The sequence below is a fragment of the Mus musculus genome, chromosome 11 (assembly GCF_000001635.26).
Source record: "Mus musculus strain C57BL/6J chromosome 11, GRCm38.p6 C57BL/6J".
Lineage (NCBI taxonomy): Eukaryota > Metazoa > Chordata > Mammalia > Rodentia > Muridae > Mus > Mus musculus.
This window is the reverse complement of record NC_000077.6, coordinates 23063700-23081400: the sequence shown is the minus strand read 5'-3', so window position 1 is coordinate 23081400 and position 17701 is coordinate 23063700. Positions and strand designations below refer to the sequence as shown.

At 44.1% G+C, this 17701-nt stretch overlaps 1 long non-coding RNA gene across 2 annotated transcripts; it reads right to left on the bottom strand.

Annotated features, from left to right (window-relative positions):
* Nucleotides 1-5090: 5090 nt before the first annotated feature.
* Nucleotides 5091-16337, bottom strand: Gm12059. 2 transcript variants are annotated; one of them, XR_872307.2, is made up of 2 exons: nucleotides 12984-16337; nucleotides 5091-8522 (listed from the first exon to the last, which is right to left on the bottom strand). It is a non-coding gene; the product is annotated as a predicted gene 12059 (long non-coding RNA). The 2 variants fall into 2 exon arrangements; XR_381097.4 differs by having other exon boundaries at nucleotides 12995-16337.
* Between the last annotated feature and the right edge of the window lie 1364 nt (nucleotides 16338-17701).

The following is a 17701-nucleotide window of genomic DNA, read 5'->3' as shown; positions in this document are numbered from 1 at the left end:
TGCTCTTAACCGCTGAGCCATCTCTCCAGCCCAAGACATGAGTTATTAAATAAAAGTCTCAGTGCCAGATGAGGGATCCCACCTTATTAGGTGTTTGTCAGGGAGGCCTAGAGGTCCCCACACAGCCACCACTACTGCTCATTCTCCCACCATAACTAGATGATAAGACCCTTTGGCTGAAGACACGGCACTTATTTCAGGGCAGAGAGAAATCAAGCTAGAACTGACTCGACAACTTCCTGGTAGCTATCTTTCATAGTGCTAATAGGTGCTGTGCAGGCCACCAAGAGAGAAAAGTGATCAATACTGTTCCCAAGTGGTGGATCCTGCGTGCTACAATAGTCACTTGCCAGGCAAAATGTGCCTGGGTCAGTAAAGGCATGAAGATCACTGGGAGAGCCAGCCACTCTCTTGTTGGCTCTGAGGCCTCCTGAGGAATTCATGTCTGGTACTGTAAACCTGGTCAAAAGCCCATGGCCTGGGAAGTGACTGTTGAATCCACAGTTCTAAATGGGACATCTACATCCACTACCACATCAAGATTCAGGGGGCATCGGAAAAGGACCAGAGTGGAGAAGAGTGCTGTGCAATACTACCTTCAGCACACAGTGTGGCCGCTGTGCACATAAACTCACCAAAGGCATTGAGAAGGCTAGGCTGATTCCAGGACAGACTTCAAATTGGTAGTTAAGGAGACTAGGCCTAAAAACTGGGCAAGCCTAGGCAAGCCCAGACAAGTCAGAAAAAGACTGCAGGCTCCAGGCAATGGAATGTCCCAGCAACCTGGCCTGAAGCAAGGACAGTGGGTCAGCAGCAGTTTCCAGACTTCCTCAGCTACTTCCTCAGAAACAGTTCCCAGACCTCCCTGGCAAGTTTCCAGCCCCCACACTCTGGTAATGGAATGTCTGTAGAGATGGATCCAACAGATTAACATAGAGGCCACCTACCCCCAAATTCCCTAATGTGCTTTAAATCAGGCCTGCAAGCTCAATTGGGTGTCTCCCTATCTTGGTAATGGGGAGACCCCATCATGCTGGACTTCTGCAGAATAAAACACTCTTTGCATTTACTTATTTGAGTCTGGGGTATCATTCTTCAATGAATCATGGACCTTTAACAATATAACACTGCACACAACTTTGTACTGTGTAATGCTTCCTCTGCACACAGTGTGGCCATTGTGTGCATAAGCTCACTGCAGCTGTAATACTGCTTATGACCTCTGCACAAAATTGAATCAATGAGGTTAGGCAGCATCCTGACAGGCAGCACTAAGTGGACTGGATGAATTACAAAGAGAGCAAGAAAGAAAGGACACGACGGCTAAAGGGGAATGTGTTGGGAATTCCAGGGAGTGGAAGAAGTGAATCTCTGCATGTATACATGTATGGAATTATATGGTAAATCTATACATGTATGGAATTGAAAAGAGACCATCTCTCTACATAGCCCTGGCTGTCCTGGAACTCACTATATAACTGCCTGTCCCTGCTTCCCAAGTGTTGCCTGGCTTAAAAGACATTGTAAAAGATTATTCTACAGCAAATGAAAACAAAACAAAAAAAGACAAAGAAACCTAACCTTTTGACCTGCCCTTTTACTCTTCCCTCTCTCTGTGCTCCATTTCCCTCGTGACTGGGTTCCGATCTCGGACCTCTTCTCTCCTGTCCCACATGGAGCCCATCAGAGCAGGTAGCCATACCTAAACCACAGAAGCAGACAGCTCCTTACCTCCTCTGGCAGCTGGTCCAAAGCACGGCTCTTGCTCCATACCCTGCCCTCTTGCTTATTTATTTTTTTAATGGAATGAAATCATACTTCTAAAGTATAAGTCACAACATGTCGGCTCTCCTCAGCTTCTCATTCCCTCAGAACGAAGGCAGACATGCTTAACTGTGGCCTGTAAACCTGTGTGGTTGTCTCTTCCACCACCATCTCCACCATCTCTCATTTTACTGCCTGTTGCTCTGTCCTAGCTCACCAGGATGGTGTTGCCAGTAGTCACTGTGTGTTCCCAGGCTCTTGTTTAACAGTGAGGCAAAACCCACACAGATTGTAAAGCAGTGAAGGAGTATTACTCAAAGCAAAACAATGGAAAAGATCAGAATACACTTGCAAGGGAACAGGGGGCCACATGAGCAAGGAACCTCAGGGCTCTGGTCACTGTCTGGGTTTGACTTTAGGAGAAGGAGCAGTTTGGTACTAGGCGTGGAATTTGGATGGTTCTCTAGTTTTACTGAGTTTTTTTTTTTTGTTTTTGTTTTTGTTTTCTGCACATTTCCCCTTATATAAAATATCTGATTTTAACCATATTCACATCTAATTGTGTACAGGCATAATGGAGAGGGGTTGGAAAAGGGGTATTTATACTCCTGGGGAGGTGGCCTGGGTTTGTGTGGCCCTGTACAATGGCCAGGGCAGAGGTGTTGGAAGAGGCATCATCTGCATATTCAGGGGCTGCAGTGGGCTGATAGTGGGAGCACAAGGACTTATAAGGTCAAACCAGAAAGAAGCCTAATAACTATGAGGGTAATAAACTCTTACTAGGGTTGATGATGGGGGAGTCAACTTTATGGTGCCAGGATGGGAGCTGGGAGAGAGCCAACTCCATGCTGCCTGAGGCCTGGGATTGAAACTCTCCTGGATTCTTCCTCTGTAATCCTAGGCCATTACAGTCCCACACTAGTCCTTGAACCTCCCATAATGTTGCAAGCATAAACTTATAGCAGCACAGATTATCTGTACAAGTCTGGGCTATTGACATTCTAATGTGGGTGAAGGAAGAGTTTGTGAGGTCCCACCCCAGGGTCCTCCTTCTGGGATTCTCCAGGTATCCATGGGTAATACGGTAATGTGTTTCAGTTGAAGACTTTCCAAACTCTCCTATACAGAATAATTGCTCTCATCTCTGCCCCCTTAGTTGCCCTGATTATTCTTCAGAACACTGTTCTAAAATTCATTATTTTGAAATTACTATATTTACATGAAATTGTTTTAAATAATAGAGAGTTCCTGTGTACCATTTGTATAACTATAACAAATGTCACAGCTGAGACATTGACATCAATCAGCCAAGGCCCAGAAGATTTCCAGGACTGTTTCTCCACAGGCCTTCATGACTGGGGTCAGTCCGCTTCCCAGAACTGTAACAAATACTTGAGAGTTAGTTTGTAGAAAGGTTTATTTTAGCTTATGGTTTTGAAAGTTAGGTTCCTTTGATCTCCTTCCCCAGCCTACTCCAACGATGTTCAACGAGGCCACACTTAATGTTTCCTCCCAGTAAAGTGGTGCTGGACCTGAGCCTTCAACACACTGGTATTTGGAGAACATCCCAGATCTAGACTAAAGTATTGTCCTTTTTATTTGTTTGTTTGTTTGTTTGTTTGTTTTTGAGACATAATCTGTGCAGCCTGGGCTCGTTTGGAGTAGATGATTCTTCTGCTTCATCCTCACAAGTGCTAGAATTATAGGTGTACACCGCCACACTGGGCTTTATAGAAATGCTCTTTTAGGACTATACTGACTTCCTTCCAAACGCTGGAAACCTGTCATCTGGTCTCCATCCCTATAGTTTGTTTGTTTCATAGATGTTATACAGTCACAGAATTAACCTTTTAGTTTCCCTTTTCTCTCACAGTTTCCAGTGTGTGTCTACTTTGAGCAGATTATCTTCTTTTACCCCTTCCAGAAAAGCCACTTTTTCCCAACAGCACCCCCTTCCCATCTTTCCACATGTGTCTGTGAGCCAGTGAGGCCCTGCTGCATTGAAGTAGCTTCTCTTGTATAAGCACAAGCTGGGATTTATCTTCCCCTCCTCTAGCAACCATTAGGTAACTGTAGCTCCTGGGCACTGTGTCCCCTCACAGTCTGTCACAATGCTCTAGCAGTGTGTCCCAGTGCTTCTTGCCTCCTCTAGCTCTCACTTTCTTTCCCTACACCCACCACAGTGCTTTGAGTTCTGGAGGAAGCAATGGAAGTGTTCCACTTAATGCTGAACTCTTAGTGGTCACTTACACTCCATGTTTTGGCCAGTTGTGAGTTTCTATATAGAGAGTTCCTGTGTACCATTTGTATAACTATATGGAATTTATACTTGAGGACTGGTGTGGGACTGTAATGGCCTAGGATTATAGGGGAAGGGTCCAGGAGAGTTTCAATCCCAGATACCTCAGATGAGGATGGCAGGAGTTGGCTCCCTATCTAACAGCCACTGCAAAATGAAGTGTCTCTAACCCAGGCTGAGAGCAGCTCTCATGTATGAATATAAACATAATATTGAGAAAGCTGACTATAACCCTTAGGTACTTTTTCAGCACCATGTCTGCCTGTGTGGTGCTGTGCTTCCCACCATAGTGGCAGTGGGCTAAACTTCTGAAACTTTAAGCAAGCCCTAATTAAATGTTTTCCTTAAAAGAGTTGCCACAGTTGTGGTGTCTCTTCTTAGCAGTATTACACTGACTAACACACTATCTTACAGTTCTTTTAAGTTTCCCTTCTGAATTACCCCTCTGATTTATTCAGCATTCAGTCTCCTTAGCCCAGAGCATGGTATTCCATGGCCCACTATGCTTACCTGTCATATCACCTAAAACAAGTATTGTAATGCCCTTTTGATTATTAGAGAGGTTGAGGAAAGGAGAAAGGAGGAAGGAAGAGGGAGAAGGAGGAAGTGGGAGAGGGAGGAAGTGAGAGAGGGAGGAAGTCAGAGAGGGAGGAAGTGGGAGAGGGAGGGAGAGAGAGAAAGTGTACAAGAGAGCATGCCTGTGTGCTACTATGTACATGTGGATATTAGAGAATGACTCTGAAAAGCCAGTTCTCTCCCCTGATCTTCAGTGGGTTCAGAGCACTGAATTCAGATCACTAGGCTCATGTGGCATCCCTACTGTCTAAGCTACCTCACTGGCTCTGAAAATCTTAATAAGTGTTTCTCATCATGTAGCTTGGAACCCAACAAAGCATGCACTCAGTTTACCTTACTGAATAAATTCATTAATTTTTATACTTTTAAAGATTTGGTGAAACATTGGTAAACCAGCCATAGGACTAAATACTTCTACATAGAAATAAAGAATAGACGCATGAAGGACAGATTGTTTCATTGAGAGGTTTAAGAAAAATTAGGCCAGGGGCAAGAGGGATGGCTCAGTGGTTGAACATGCACACTGTTCCTGCAGAGGACCCAGGTTCAGTCTCCAGTACCCCCATTAGACGGCTCACACTCCATAACTTCAGCTTCAGAGCACCTGACACTCTCTTCTGGTCTCTGTCGGCACCTGTACTCACATGGTGCCTATAAACTCACATAGGCACATACAAAGGCACACACACACACACACGTAATAACTTTTTAAGAAAAATATATAGCAAAAATCTAAGGACCCACTAGGAAGTTTTACAATCTAAACTGCAACTCTTTTAAACCAACCCCCACAATGAGTAGCAATGGACCACAGGGTCAGAGGTGCAGCTGGTCAGAACTGGACCCATTACTTTTGATAACTACTTCACAGTCTGTATTTTCTTCCCCTGAAACTGTGTTTTTTGCCTTCAGACTAAACAGTCCAAACCACAGGGGTGTCTGGCACAAGCAGGACTTCAAAGAAACTCTTAGCTGACTCCAGAGCTGGCCAGGCAAACTAACTGCTGAAGTTTAAATGTGTAGCTTGAAGCCATTACCTAAATCCCGAAAAAAAACTCCCCACCTCTAGAAAGCTAAACATTTTCCTAAGTTCATGACAATCTCACTCAGAAACCAAACCTGACCTGAAGAGGTGTGTGACTATCTCTAGACCTTACTGCTTCTAGCTAGAGCTGACACTTGTTTCTGCTTGACATTTTTTTTATTGAACATGGTGGTCCATCTCCAGTGAGGTTCTGCAGTAGGCGGCATTGGATTATGTGATACATTATATGATGTCTAAAACCCCAGCAATTGTGTTCTTAAATCTGTCTGGTAAGACAGACTTTGGGAAAGAATCATGTGCTCGCATTAATAATGAAATATCAATTTCCTTTCAACGTTGACTCTTCTATTGCAGACCCTTATTCAGTTGTGTCCTCTACTGATTACCATCTTATAAGTAAAAAGTAGTCCTCTTGAAAATGGCTTTCTTCATTCCAAAGTGTGCTTTAGTGGTGGTGGTTGTTGTTGTTACTGCTGCTTGTGTTTGTTTGTTTGTTTGTTTGTTTGTTTTTGAGACAGAGCCCGTAGTCTTTGTAGTGCAGGCTGGCCTTGAACTCTTAACCTTCCTGCCTCTGGGATGCTGGGGCTCCAGGCATGAGTCACTCTGCCTGGCTCTGTTTAATGTATTGGAATGTAACTGCTCTTACTCAGATGTGAGAACTTCTTTTTAAATTGGGCTGTAGGACGTGAGGTTCTTCTTTGAGATCCTGTGGCTCACTGAAATCAGATGAATCACTGTCATCCTCATATGAATCACCACCAAAACTGAGTTATAGAACGGAACGATCCAATAGGAAACATTGTTCTGGAATGCACTTCAAAGGCTGATGTCACATTTATACGCCACTGACGTTTGCCGTCTCAGCTGATGAAAGAATTTCTACAGATTGACGTAAAGGGGGCTATGAATAAGCAGTTACAATTGTAAAGAGGGAAAAAAGAAACAAATGAATTAAATAAGAAATTTATAGGATACATGGGGAGAAACTGCTACTTGAAAACTTGCAAAACCAGTGTTTTATGCCAGAGGTGGTTTGGGTGGGCTTAAATTAGCAGTTTATTTGGAGACGTGGGTAAGTCTGTGCACTCCTTCAAAGATTCCCACATCCGACTGTGTGTGGCTCAAAGGTCTGTTTGTCTGTGTCATACCTTTCTAGGTTGAAACTAACTAAACCTACCTATAAATTCTGGGAGAGAAAAATCAGACTGAATTAGTTTGAATCAGTTTTCTATAACCTCTGTTTCAGCTACCCATGACAGAGGTGGGGAGGGTCCGGTCAAGTTAGCAATAGCAGTGAGGCTCTGTGAATTAAATGAATTAACATAAGAGAGACCACTGCTCAGTTTGTGTGGTGGCTTAAGCCTCTAATACTAGCAGGTCTGAGGCAGGAGGGTCAAAAGTTCAATGGCCTGGGCACTTGGACTACATGACACAGTGTCTCATATAAACAACCGAACACAAATGAAGCACTTGGTACAACCGATGTCTATATTACCTTTATAAAGAATCTGTTTCTTCTTTGGGAGTGTAGCTCAGTGGTTCAGCACTTGGTAGCACATGCAAGACTCTGGGATCAATCATTAGTATTGCAAAAATAAAATTAATTTACATAACATCCATTTTCCATGATCTGGAATTTTAATACAATTCTTGATGATTAACGTCACCAACTTGACAAAATCTAAAACACCTAGAAGGGAAGGCCATGGACATTATGTTAGGAAGTGTCTATGCTGAGTTACTGAGGTGGGAAAAGCCCATCTAAATGTGGGCAAAAGCAGGGTTTCTACAATAAATAAAAAGAAGAAAGCTAAACATCAGCATTCCTTCATCTCTCTCTGCTCCCTGCACACAGATGCAGTGCGCCTCCTGCCCCACTGCCTTCACCTCCATGGTGAGCCTTCATCTCTCTCTGCTCCCTGCACACAGATGCAGTGCTCCTCCTGCCCCACTGCCTTCACCTCCATGGTGAGCTTTCATCTCTCTCTGCTCCCTGCACACAGATGCAGTGCTCCTCCTGCCCCACTGCCTTCACCTCCATGGTGAGCCTTCATCTCTCTCTGCTCCCTGCACACAGATGCAGTGCTCCTCCTGCCCCACTGCCTTCACCTCCATGGTGAGCCTTCATCTCTCTCTGCTCCTTGCACACAGATGCAGTACACTCCTGCTCTGCTGCCATGGCTTCACCCCCATGGTGAACTTTCAGTAAAACAGAAAGCACAGGAAATCCTTTACTCCTTCTGTTGCTTTGGCTCTCTTTTCATGGCAATAAAGCAAGTAACTAGACAGAAAGCTGGTGTCGCTGCCCCGGAGGTGATGGGACCTGAGAGAGTGCAGCTGATAAATGAGGCACACTAAAGTCTCATCCAATAGCCAGCTTTCTTCAGAGAACCATTCAATTTATACTCTGAGTGTTCAGAGGAGTCACATGGTAAAGTGTGCAATCACAAGGACAAATTGCACATGGCAAAAACATGTTTTCCATAAAGGCATATAAGCAAATAACAATAGGCAGTTTAATGAGTAATCTGAAGCGAACCCACTCTACGGGCTACATCTGGGAGAAGCATGAACGCACATTCTAAGAATGGCGCCATGTTTGAAGGAACTGAGATCACAAGGCTCGCGTTTTCTTGGCGTTTCCTCACAAGCACTAATATCTTCATACGACTCCATTCTTTCGTGTTCTGACAAGTTGGTACTTAGAAGTGGAGCTGTTGCTGTCATAAACACAGTTATGTAGATCTCAGGTGATGTAAAAGGTTTGTGGAAGGATGCAGGAGTCTTTGGATCTCTAGGATCCTAGAAGCAGCACACATTGGGGCATTTTCTTGGAATCTGAAAAACAACAATGCCAAGAGCAATGCCTCAGTGGAGACCTAGCTCATGAGGTTCTAAGCACAGAGACTACATCCAGCCCACATCCTGAGAACTTGAGCAACACAAAGTCCAAATCCTAATGTTTCTGATGGAAGAACTTTCAAAACAAGGCAGCATTCATGCTGTGTGTGCTGTTCACTGCTCTTCGGATCCTTAGTAGAGAGAGCAAAATCGGGAGCAAGTGAGAGCAACTTTAAAGTTACAAACATAGTATGTCTCAAAGCAGTTGTTAAACAGATTAGTGCGATTAAAAAGAAACCCAGAGGGCTGGAGAGACGGCTCACTAAGAGCCCTGGCTGCTCTTCCAGAAGACCTGGGTTGAATTCCCAGCACCCACATGACACCACCATCTATAATTCCAGCTACAGGACTTCTGACAACCAGATACAGACACACATGCAGGCAAAACACCAGTGCACATAAAATAAAATAAATTATTCAAAAAGAAAGAAAAGAAAAGAAGAAAGGGAGGGAGGGAGGGAGGGAGGGAGGGAGGGAGGGAGGAAGGAAGGAAGGAAGGAAGGAAGGAAGGAAGGAAGGAAGGAACCTGGAGCAGGAAGGGTGTCCTGAGGGCAGCCATGAAGGGTTCCACCTTGTGGAATGCAAAGTGGGACTGAATGTCTTTAGCATTAGGAGATGGCCATGAGCCAGAGCCACAAGGGGTTGAAAAGTCCTATGACATAAAAATGATGTGTGGCTGTCAAAATGACTAGGGTTGAAGTTGCGAAGGTTAATACTAGCTGTCAACTTGCAAGAATTTGGAATAACCTAGGAGACAAGCCTCTAGGTAAGTCAGTCAGTGAGGAATTCTCTAGATTGAGTTAACTGAAGGAAATCTACCTGAAATATGGGGGCACCATTGCATCAAAGGAGGCCCAGACTGAATAAAAAGTAAGTTGAACACCAGAACTGATCTCTCTGCTTCTCCCGCAGACACATGTGATCAGCTGCCTCACACGCCTCCTGCCGTCCCCTCATCCTCTTACCTGCATGGCAGACTGTATTCCTCAAGTATAATCTGAAATAAGCTTTCTTCCCCAAAGTTGCCTAGTCATCACAAACAATAAGAAAACTAATACAAATTCCAACCAAAATCGTAAGTCTTGGGTCTCACTAGGTAGCTCTGGCTGGTCTTGAACTTGCTTCCCAAGTGCTTAAAGGCATGCACCATTACACCTATCTAGTTCTTAAGACTGTTATCAACCGGTCGTGATGGCGCACGCCTTTAATCCCAGCACTTGGGAGGCAGAGGCAGGCGGATTTCTGAGTTCGAGGCTAGCCTGGTCTACAAAGTGAGTTCCAGGACAGCCAGGGCTACACAGAGAAACCCTGTCTCAAAAAAAAAAAAAACAATAAATAAATAAATAAATAAAAATAAATATATAAATAATAATAATAATTAAAGACTGTTATCAGGGATTCGCACTACTGAAACTTTAAAAACTAAAGGTGCATTAAACAGAGCCAGTGAGATTGTTCAACCAGAAAAAAGCACTTGACCCACAAGCCTATTGACCTAAGTTGTAGAGGAAATGGGGTCCTTGTGCTCACAGATAAAGCACTAGGAAAGGTAGGAATGTTAAACTCGAAGGGTTATCTATTCAAGAGAAGAGATATATAACCTGTTCTGCCCAGAAGGCTAGGAATGGAAGTAGTAAATAGCTTGGTGATCTGTGTGACCTGTGGGGCCAGGCCACACCTGAATCCCACTGACTATTATGTTCATCCCAGACTCTTACTCCAGAGACCTCTAGTTTGAGCACTGTTTCCCAGTCAATAGACCCCATCTTCATGGAAGATGTCATATGGACTTTACAAAAGGGTTTCAATGTAGTCATGCCTTGAGCTTTAACATGCACATGGGATTTGGTTAACTGTTACCAGGAAACTTTTTCCAAAGCTGTACTGTACTTAAATGTGCCTAGAATAAACTGCCCAAGATCAGACTTTAGAGGTGTGAACGGACAGCAGCTACTGAGTGGAGCTGAAGCAGATGTCTTTCTTGCCTCACACGGACGTCACTCCCGTTACTGCTCTGCCTGCCATAGCATTTGCAGGGATGCTCACACCGAGTGTCCCACACACGAAAAGTAAAAGGGGAGAGGCAAGTCCACAGAGTTGTCCCCTGACTTCCACATGCATCTCATGGCACACGTGCCTTCTCATCATCCACACACAAATAATAATAAATATATTTTTAAAATTTGATGGCCAAGAAAATGGTTCAGCAGATAAAAGCACTTAGTACAAAATCTGACAACCCGAGTTCAATTCCTGGATCCCATGTAAAGGTGGAGGAATGAAGCAGTTCCATGACACTTTCCTCTAATACACACACATGTGCGCACACATACTAATGACACACATACATATATACATACACATGCACATGCACACTGACACACATATATGCATACACACATGCGCATACATACACACTGACACACATACATACATACACACACATACAAACATACACACACTTAAACATATTCTCTCATGCACGTGCATGCACACACACACTTGCACATACACTCACACAATAATATATACAAATTCAGAATAAAACAATTTTTTAAAGATTCACTGAAACAGTATTACTGTTCAGTAGCAAATCAATGGAATAAACGGAAAGGCACATTTGGAAAGTTAGGGTTTTGTAAAAGCAGCATTTTCTTTTCTGTCTGTCTGTCTGTCTGTCTGTCTCTCTCTCTCTCTCTCTCTGAGACAGGGTTTCTCTGTGTATCTCTGTGTATCCCTGGCTGTTCTGGAACTCACTCTGTAGATCAGGCTGGCCTCAAACTCAAGAGATCTGCCTGCCTCTGCCATAACTGAGCATCGTATCTAGGATCTGGAAGATTCTAGGCAACATACTTTATCACTGAACTACATCTCCAGCCCCTCTTTTCCCTTTTACATTTTATTACATTATTTTACTATGTGGAAAGAGATGCATATCACAACTTGTCAGAGTTGGTTCTCTCCTTCCACTATGTGGGTTCTAAGGATCCAACTCAGGACCCGAGGCTTCAAAGCAAGGGCCTTTACCAGCCAAGCCATCTCACCAGCCCTTTTTTAAAAAAGCTTTTTATGGCCCGGCATGGTGGCGCACGCCTTTAATCCCAGCACTCGGGAGGCAGAGGCAAGTGGATTTCTGAGTTTGAGGCCAGCCTGGTCTACAAAGTGAGTTCCAGGACAGCCAGGGCTACACAGAGAAACCCTGTCTTGGAAGAAAAAAAAAAAAAGAGAAGCTTTTTGAAAACTCCTACTCTGTGGGAAGCCACATGTGCCGTTGCAGAGTGGCACTGACTACTGCTGGCCACCACGCATAAGATTGGACAAACAACCAATGTGTACATATGCAGTAAAGTTTTTTGCAAAGACACTGCCTGGCCCAGGCATGATAATGAGGTTCTGTAAGGTACGGAGAGTATAACCAATCAGATGTGAGACATGCAAATGAGGTATGATAATGAGGTTCTGTAAGGTACTGAGAGAGAGTAGCCAATCAGATGAGGAACATGCAAATGAGGCTTAGTGCATAACCAATCCGGGTGTGAGACACGCCCCTCCTAGGCCTATAAAAGCAGCACCAGTTCTTCCTGGCCAGTCGAGCGCGTGCAAGACTACTCCTTTTAAGTAAACTTCAAATGAAGTAAACGACATATGTGCACATGTACAATAAAAACCCTGCAAGTGTATACGGAAATGCAATCAGGTAAGCAGGGAGTTGGAGAGGGACGGAAGCTTGATTAGGTATGCCTACCACAAAGTTAAAACCTTTCACAAACTAAACCTTACTGGCTTTAATAGCCAAACGATTTTTGCAATCTTTAAATAAAAGTTAATATTGCTAATATACAAAAGCACTGTAAGTTTTAAAAATGTTAATACCTCGAATATAAAGAAAACAACTTATAAGCAAGGAATTCATAAAGAACCAGTAAGTATATGGAAAGTATTCAGTTTTATACCTAGGTAACAAAATGCAAATTCATACAAGAGTCTGACAAAAGGCTGACTAGTAACAGAATGATTCATGCTGTCACGCAGCATTCTAATACTTACTGGGAAAATGCATTTTAATAAGAACACTTCTAGGAAGCCTCTGTTAAGGTTCAGAATCTTACAAATGGGCATTCCCTTTGATCTAGCAATCTATCACTGCTTGTAGAAATGAAAAATTGTAAATACCTTAAAAGCCCAGTAACTATGGGTTCTTTAAACAACTAGAATAGCCATACGACCACTTAAAATGTATCTAAGACCTGGAAAAACAGGTACCAAAAACCCCTTTGTGCATATTTGAAAACTCTACATTTACATAGCAGTATGACAATACCCTCATCCTTGTGGGTTTTGTGTCCCACTCTGGTGGGCAGAGCCACCTTAGGTAGCCCAGGCATGTCTCAAGCTGACCTTGACTATACCTTTGGTTCCCAACGTAGACGATTACTTCACTTAATTTCCCCCACTCCGTGGTTTTTGACACAATCTCGGTATGTAGCCCAAGGTGGAGTAGAATTCGCAGTAATCCTCCTGCCTCAACAACGCCCGTCATTTTTTTTTTCTTTTATTGCTTAACTATTTCGGATATAATTGTGTACTGTTGGAATGCTGTTCGCATAGCAAACTGAATTTTTTTAACGCATTATTTTTAAAACGAGGCGATGAGAGAGGCGTTGCCAGCACCATGCCGGGCTCCGGAAAGGTGAAGGGCTCAGCGCCTTAGAAACAAGCCCCCGCACCAGGGGATTAAGGGCCACGGGGGATGGGGGGGAGCCGTGACGGCTGAGGGAGGGACCTCTAGCCTTCTGAGGAAGTGCGATCCCTCTTCCCGCTGGAGTGCGCGCCGCCCGCGCCTTTATTGCGGAGGTGTGGAGAAGAGCGTGGGAACAGCACGCAGGACAGCCTCCCGCTCCAGCGTACAGGGCGGGCGCCGTCAGCGCCGGTACCAACGAGACAGGACCGCGCTGCGTGCCTAGAGCGGCCCTGCCGCTGTGCGCGTGTGCAGAGGCGGTCCAGCCCGGTGCGCTCAGCGCTAGTGGGCGAGGTGATCTGTACCCTGACTGAAGGTCTAGGGCAGTGCTGACGCGAGTTCGCAAGGCGCGTTCGTGCTCCTGGTTGGTAGGACCCAGGGGCAAGCGAGGCTTTCCTCAGAGCCCTAGGATGGGAGGTGGAGGGAGACGAGGCCAGGTTCTGCAGAAAGAAGGCTCAGGCTAGCCCTTGAGGAAGAGTGAGGAGCATCGGGACAAAACGGCCATCCTCCAGACCCAGACGCTGAGTATGGAGACACCTCGGCCAATCACTCTATTGGAAAACCAAATAGAACAAACCTGTTTGGGATGAAGGTTGATAACCAATTTGGAATGATGTGTGTTGAAACGAATGGATTTTGGTTTTGAGGCATTAGCAGGACATTTGAGTAGAAGAGCTGATAGGAGATTTGTTTTAGAAACTGGGTTTACTCTGTAACCCAGGTTGGCCTGGAGCTTAGTTTTCTCGGCTTCTCAGAGCAGAATTCCCGCCTTGTGCCGCCACGCCTGGCTGAAGTTTGGGAACATGGACTGTGAATGTAGAATGTAAGGTGTAGTCTGCAGCTCAGGAGAGTCAGCTAAGTGACAGTTGTCTATAGTCATGTTTACAGGCTCAGTGTTTAGTCCCTAGCAGAAAAAAATTGAAGTAAAGCAATGTAAATGCATTGTCTTGACTAAAAAACTCCATAGGGATTGAGTGGTAAGTTTGACATAAAACTATATATAATTTCACAGAGCAGACAAGAATCATGAAGTTTGGGGGGCGAAAAACTTTGGAAGGCCTGGAAGCCACATAGGACTACCAAGTCAGACATTTTCAAACCAACCAGTTAAATAATGGGCAAAGGAAAAAAATCAGAAGGATGCCCGTTTATTAATTATGGCATATATCCTTGCCTGGCTTAACATAAATTATGTAACTGATAGAAACATTATACTTAAATGATATTTACCCATTAGCAAGAACAGAATTTTAAGAGGTTTTACTTGTAAACATCAGGACCTTTAACTACATCTTGAGGGTTTTTTAAATGAAAATTCGCAAAATCAAGTTGGACTAACTAATGTGTATTTTAAGTATGAGACCTTAAATTTCTAATTATGAGGATTTTTTTGTGGGTGGGAAGATGATTCAGTGGTTAGGAGTATTTCTTGCTCTTACAGAGAGCCACTTTGATGCCCAGCATCCATGAAGGGCAGCTCACAACCGCTGTGAGACTAGTTCCAGGGCAGTTACAGGCATGTGCTCTCACACACACAGTTATTTTTTTCGATTATGAGTTTTTTCCTAAAATTGTTCGAAAATTAAACTAGTGTGTTTAGTTAGAAATGTTAGAAAGTGGTGTGTGAGGTTGCTGGTGGGAAGAGGGCATGGCAGTGAGCCTGACTACCTCAGTTCAGGCTCCAGGTTCCACATGGTGGAATGAGAGCAGCATCTCCTGAAATTTGTCCTCTGTCACCCACCCCTGCATACACACAGAAACATGAGAACACACTGGAAAAAGAGAAGCCATGAATTCCTCTGCCCAGAGTTAATGCCTGTTAATATCGTAGTGCTAACATGTGTTCTCCCTCATGGTAATGATTATGGAGTCAGTAAACAGTACATTTGATAGAGAAGCAGAAGCCAGCCTGTTTGGAGGTCAGGATTCTGAGGGGATTACTTGCTTATGAGTTGGATTACCATCAAATGACCATATGTTTGTTACTTTTTGCAAAAAACAAAACAAAGCCCTAAAATATATTTTTTCATTTCAATCAGGAAAACCAAAGATTTTGGGGGAAAATATATTATGAACATTTTTTTCACATTAAATAGTCTATAGTTATATCATTGATTTTTAAAATAGTTGTGTAACATTCGTGTTTATGCACATATATTTGTGTGTACATCAGAGGACAGCTTTCAGAAGTTGGTTCTGTCCTTCCACCATGTGTATTCTGGAGATTGGACTCTGGCCATTTTGTGAAGCTTGGTGGCAAACACTTGCTGAGCCATCTCACCAGCTCAAATTCTCAATTTAAAAAACAAACACACCTCAAAGGGGATTTTGGTTCAACGCAAGAACACTTAAATAGGTTTGTTTTCTGTGAACACTGTTTAAATTGAGGAAATACAAAAGCTATCAAGCCCGAAGACAACAGTGTTAATGCAGTCTTACTGGAAAAAAAAAAAAGACAGGATCTAAGTGGAGCGGAAGAGGGCTGTCAGAGTAAAGCATTGAGGTATGGTGGTATTGGCCTGTGTTCCCAAACTGTCCTGGGGGTTGAGGCAAAGGGATGACAAACTCAAGACCAGTTGGGCAACTTAGATCCTATATCAAAATAAAATCTCCATGTGCAAGGCCACATGTTGATTTCCCAGGACTTCAGAGGGAAGTGGGGGTAAAGCAACTGCAGAAAGGCTCACAGAGTGGAGCTACCACCTCAGTGGGAGGGGACTGAGAGAAGATCAGGGAGCTGATTAGAAGTCTGTACAGTCTGGCTAGAACTGGTTCAAGTCACCCCAGTTCTGTGAGAAAGAAGGTATGTATTTGGTGGGGAAGTTAAATGAGAGGGCCTGGGTTTTTAAACAAAACCTGATCAAAGGAAAGTCTATACTGACTGGTGAGTACTGACTTTCTCCTATTGACTGTTCTTAGCAGCACTCAGTAACCTCAGCTAGAGAAGAGCCTCTCTATAAAAGGGCCTCTGATTTCATACCTCAAGGTGACATTTTTACTATTCTAACAAAATGGCCTGGCTCCCGAATTCATCCATTCTTACTGTCTTCAAAGTAGTAAACTGCCTACATAATCAGTTTATGCAGGCCTCTACATAGGCCTCACCTCTCTCTGTAGGCCCTGCCTTCTAGAAACCAGAGGAAAGCCTCCTTGTCCCTCATAGAAGCAGCAGCAGCCTAAAGATCTCTAAATTGCTTCCAGAGTGACTCTGCCCTTTTCTGGAAGGAGGAGATGTTCTCTAGGCTGCAATAGTCGCTCTCATCTACACTTCACTGTCTGTGGCTTCATTTCCCACACTCACCAGCACTCTGAAGTGTTAATTTGAAAGTTCCAGAAATAAGTGATTCATAAGTTGTAAATTATGCATCATTCTGCATAGCATGACTATTAGTATTCCTTTTTTTTTTTTTTTTTTTTTTTTTTTTGAGTCAGGGTTTCTCTGTGTAGCCCTGGCTGTCCTGGAATTCACTTTGTAGACCATGCTGGCCTCGAACTCAGAAATCCACCCTCCTCTGCCTCCCAAGTGCTGGGATTAAAGGTGTGTGGCCACCACACCCGGCTGACTATTAGCATTCAGTCTAAGCTCCAACCCACAGTTACCTAGCAACAGCTGGGTATGCTCCTCCCCACGGTAACCTGGCAACAGCCAGGTAGGCCTGACCCACTATAAAAGGGGCTGCTTGCCCCCTCTTTGCTCTCTTGCCCTCTTGGGCTCTTCCCTTCCCCTTTACCTTCCTGGTCTCTCCATGTGTTCATGCCTGGCCTCTACTTCTCTACTCTCTTTCTCTGCCTTTCTCTGCCTCTACTACCCTCTTAACTCCCCTCCCCATGCCCTGAATAAACTCTATTCTATACTATACCGTTGTTTGGCTGGTTTCTCAGGGGGAAGGGATGCCTTGGCATGGGCCTGCTGAGACATCCCCTTCCCCCACACTTCACTTACACCCCGTAGAACATATCTCCTCTTTCTTTATCTTTTCATAAACACATCAGTGACAGTCTCCTGCCTTCTGCCCCATCCTTCACAGGCTGTGACTCATCCCTTAATGCAGCAATTCCACGATACAGATGCTGCTCTCCCTTAGTCAGTTAGCTGTGTTACTCAACTAGGCCATTTGCCTACCTCCCAGCTTCCAATTACTGAAGCTACAATGTTTGCCATCTTAAAATTAGTGATTTTTTTTTTTTTTTGAGACAAGGATTCACTATGTATCCTGAAACTTGCAGTCCCCTTGGCTCTGCCTCCTGAGTGCTGGAATGACATGAGTGTGCTGTGTGCCTCACATCTGACTTAAAGCCCACTGAGAGCAAGTGAAATGAGGGCTTCTTAGGTTTGCCCCAGTCTTGGTTATCAGATGAACTGTCAGGGTGTCACAGT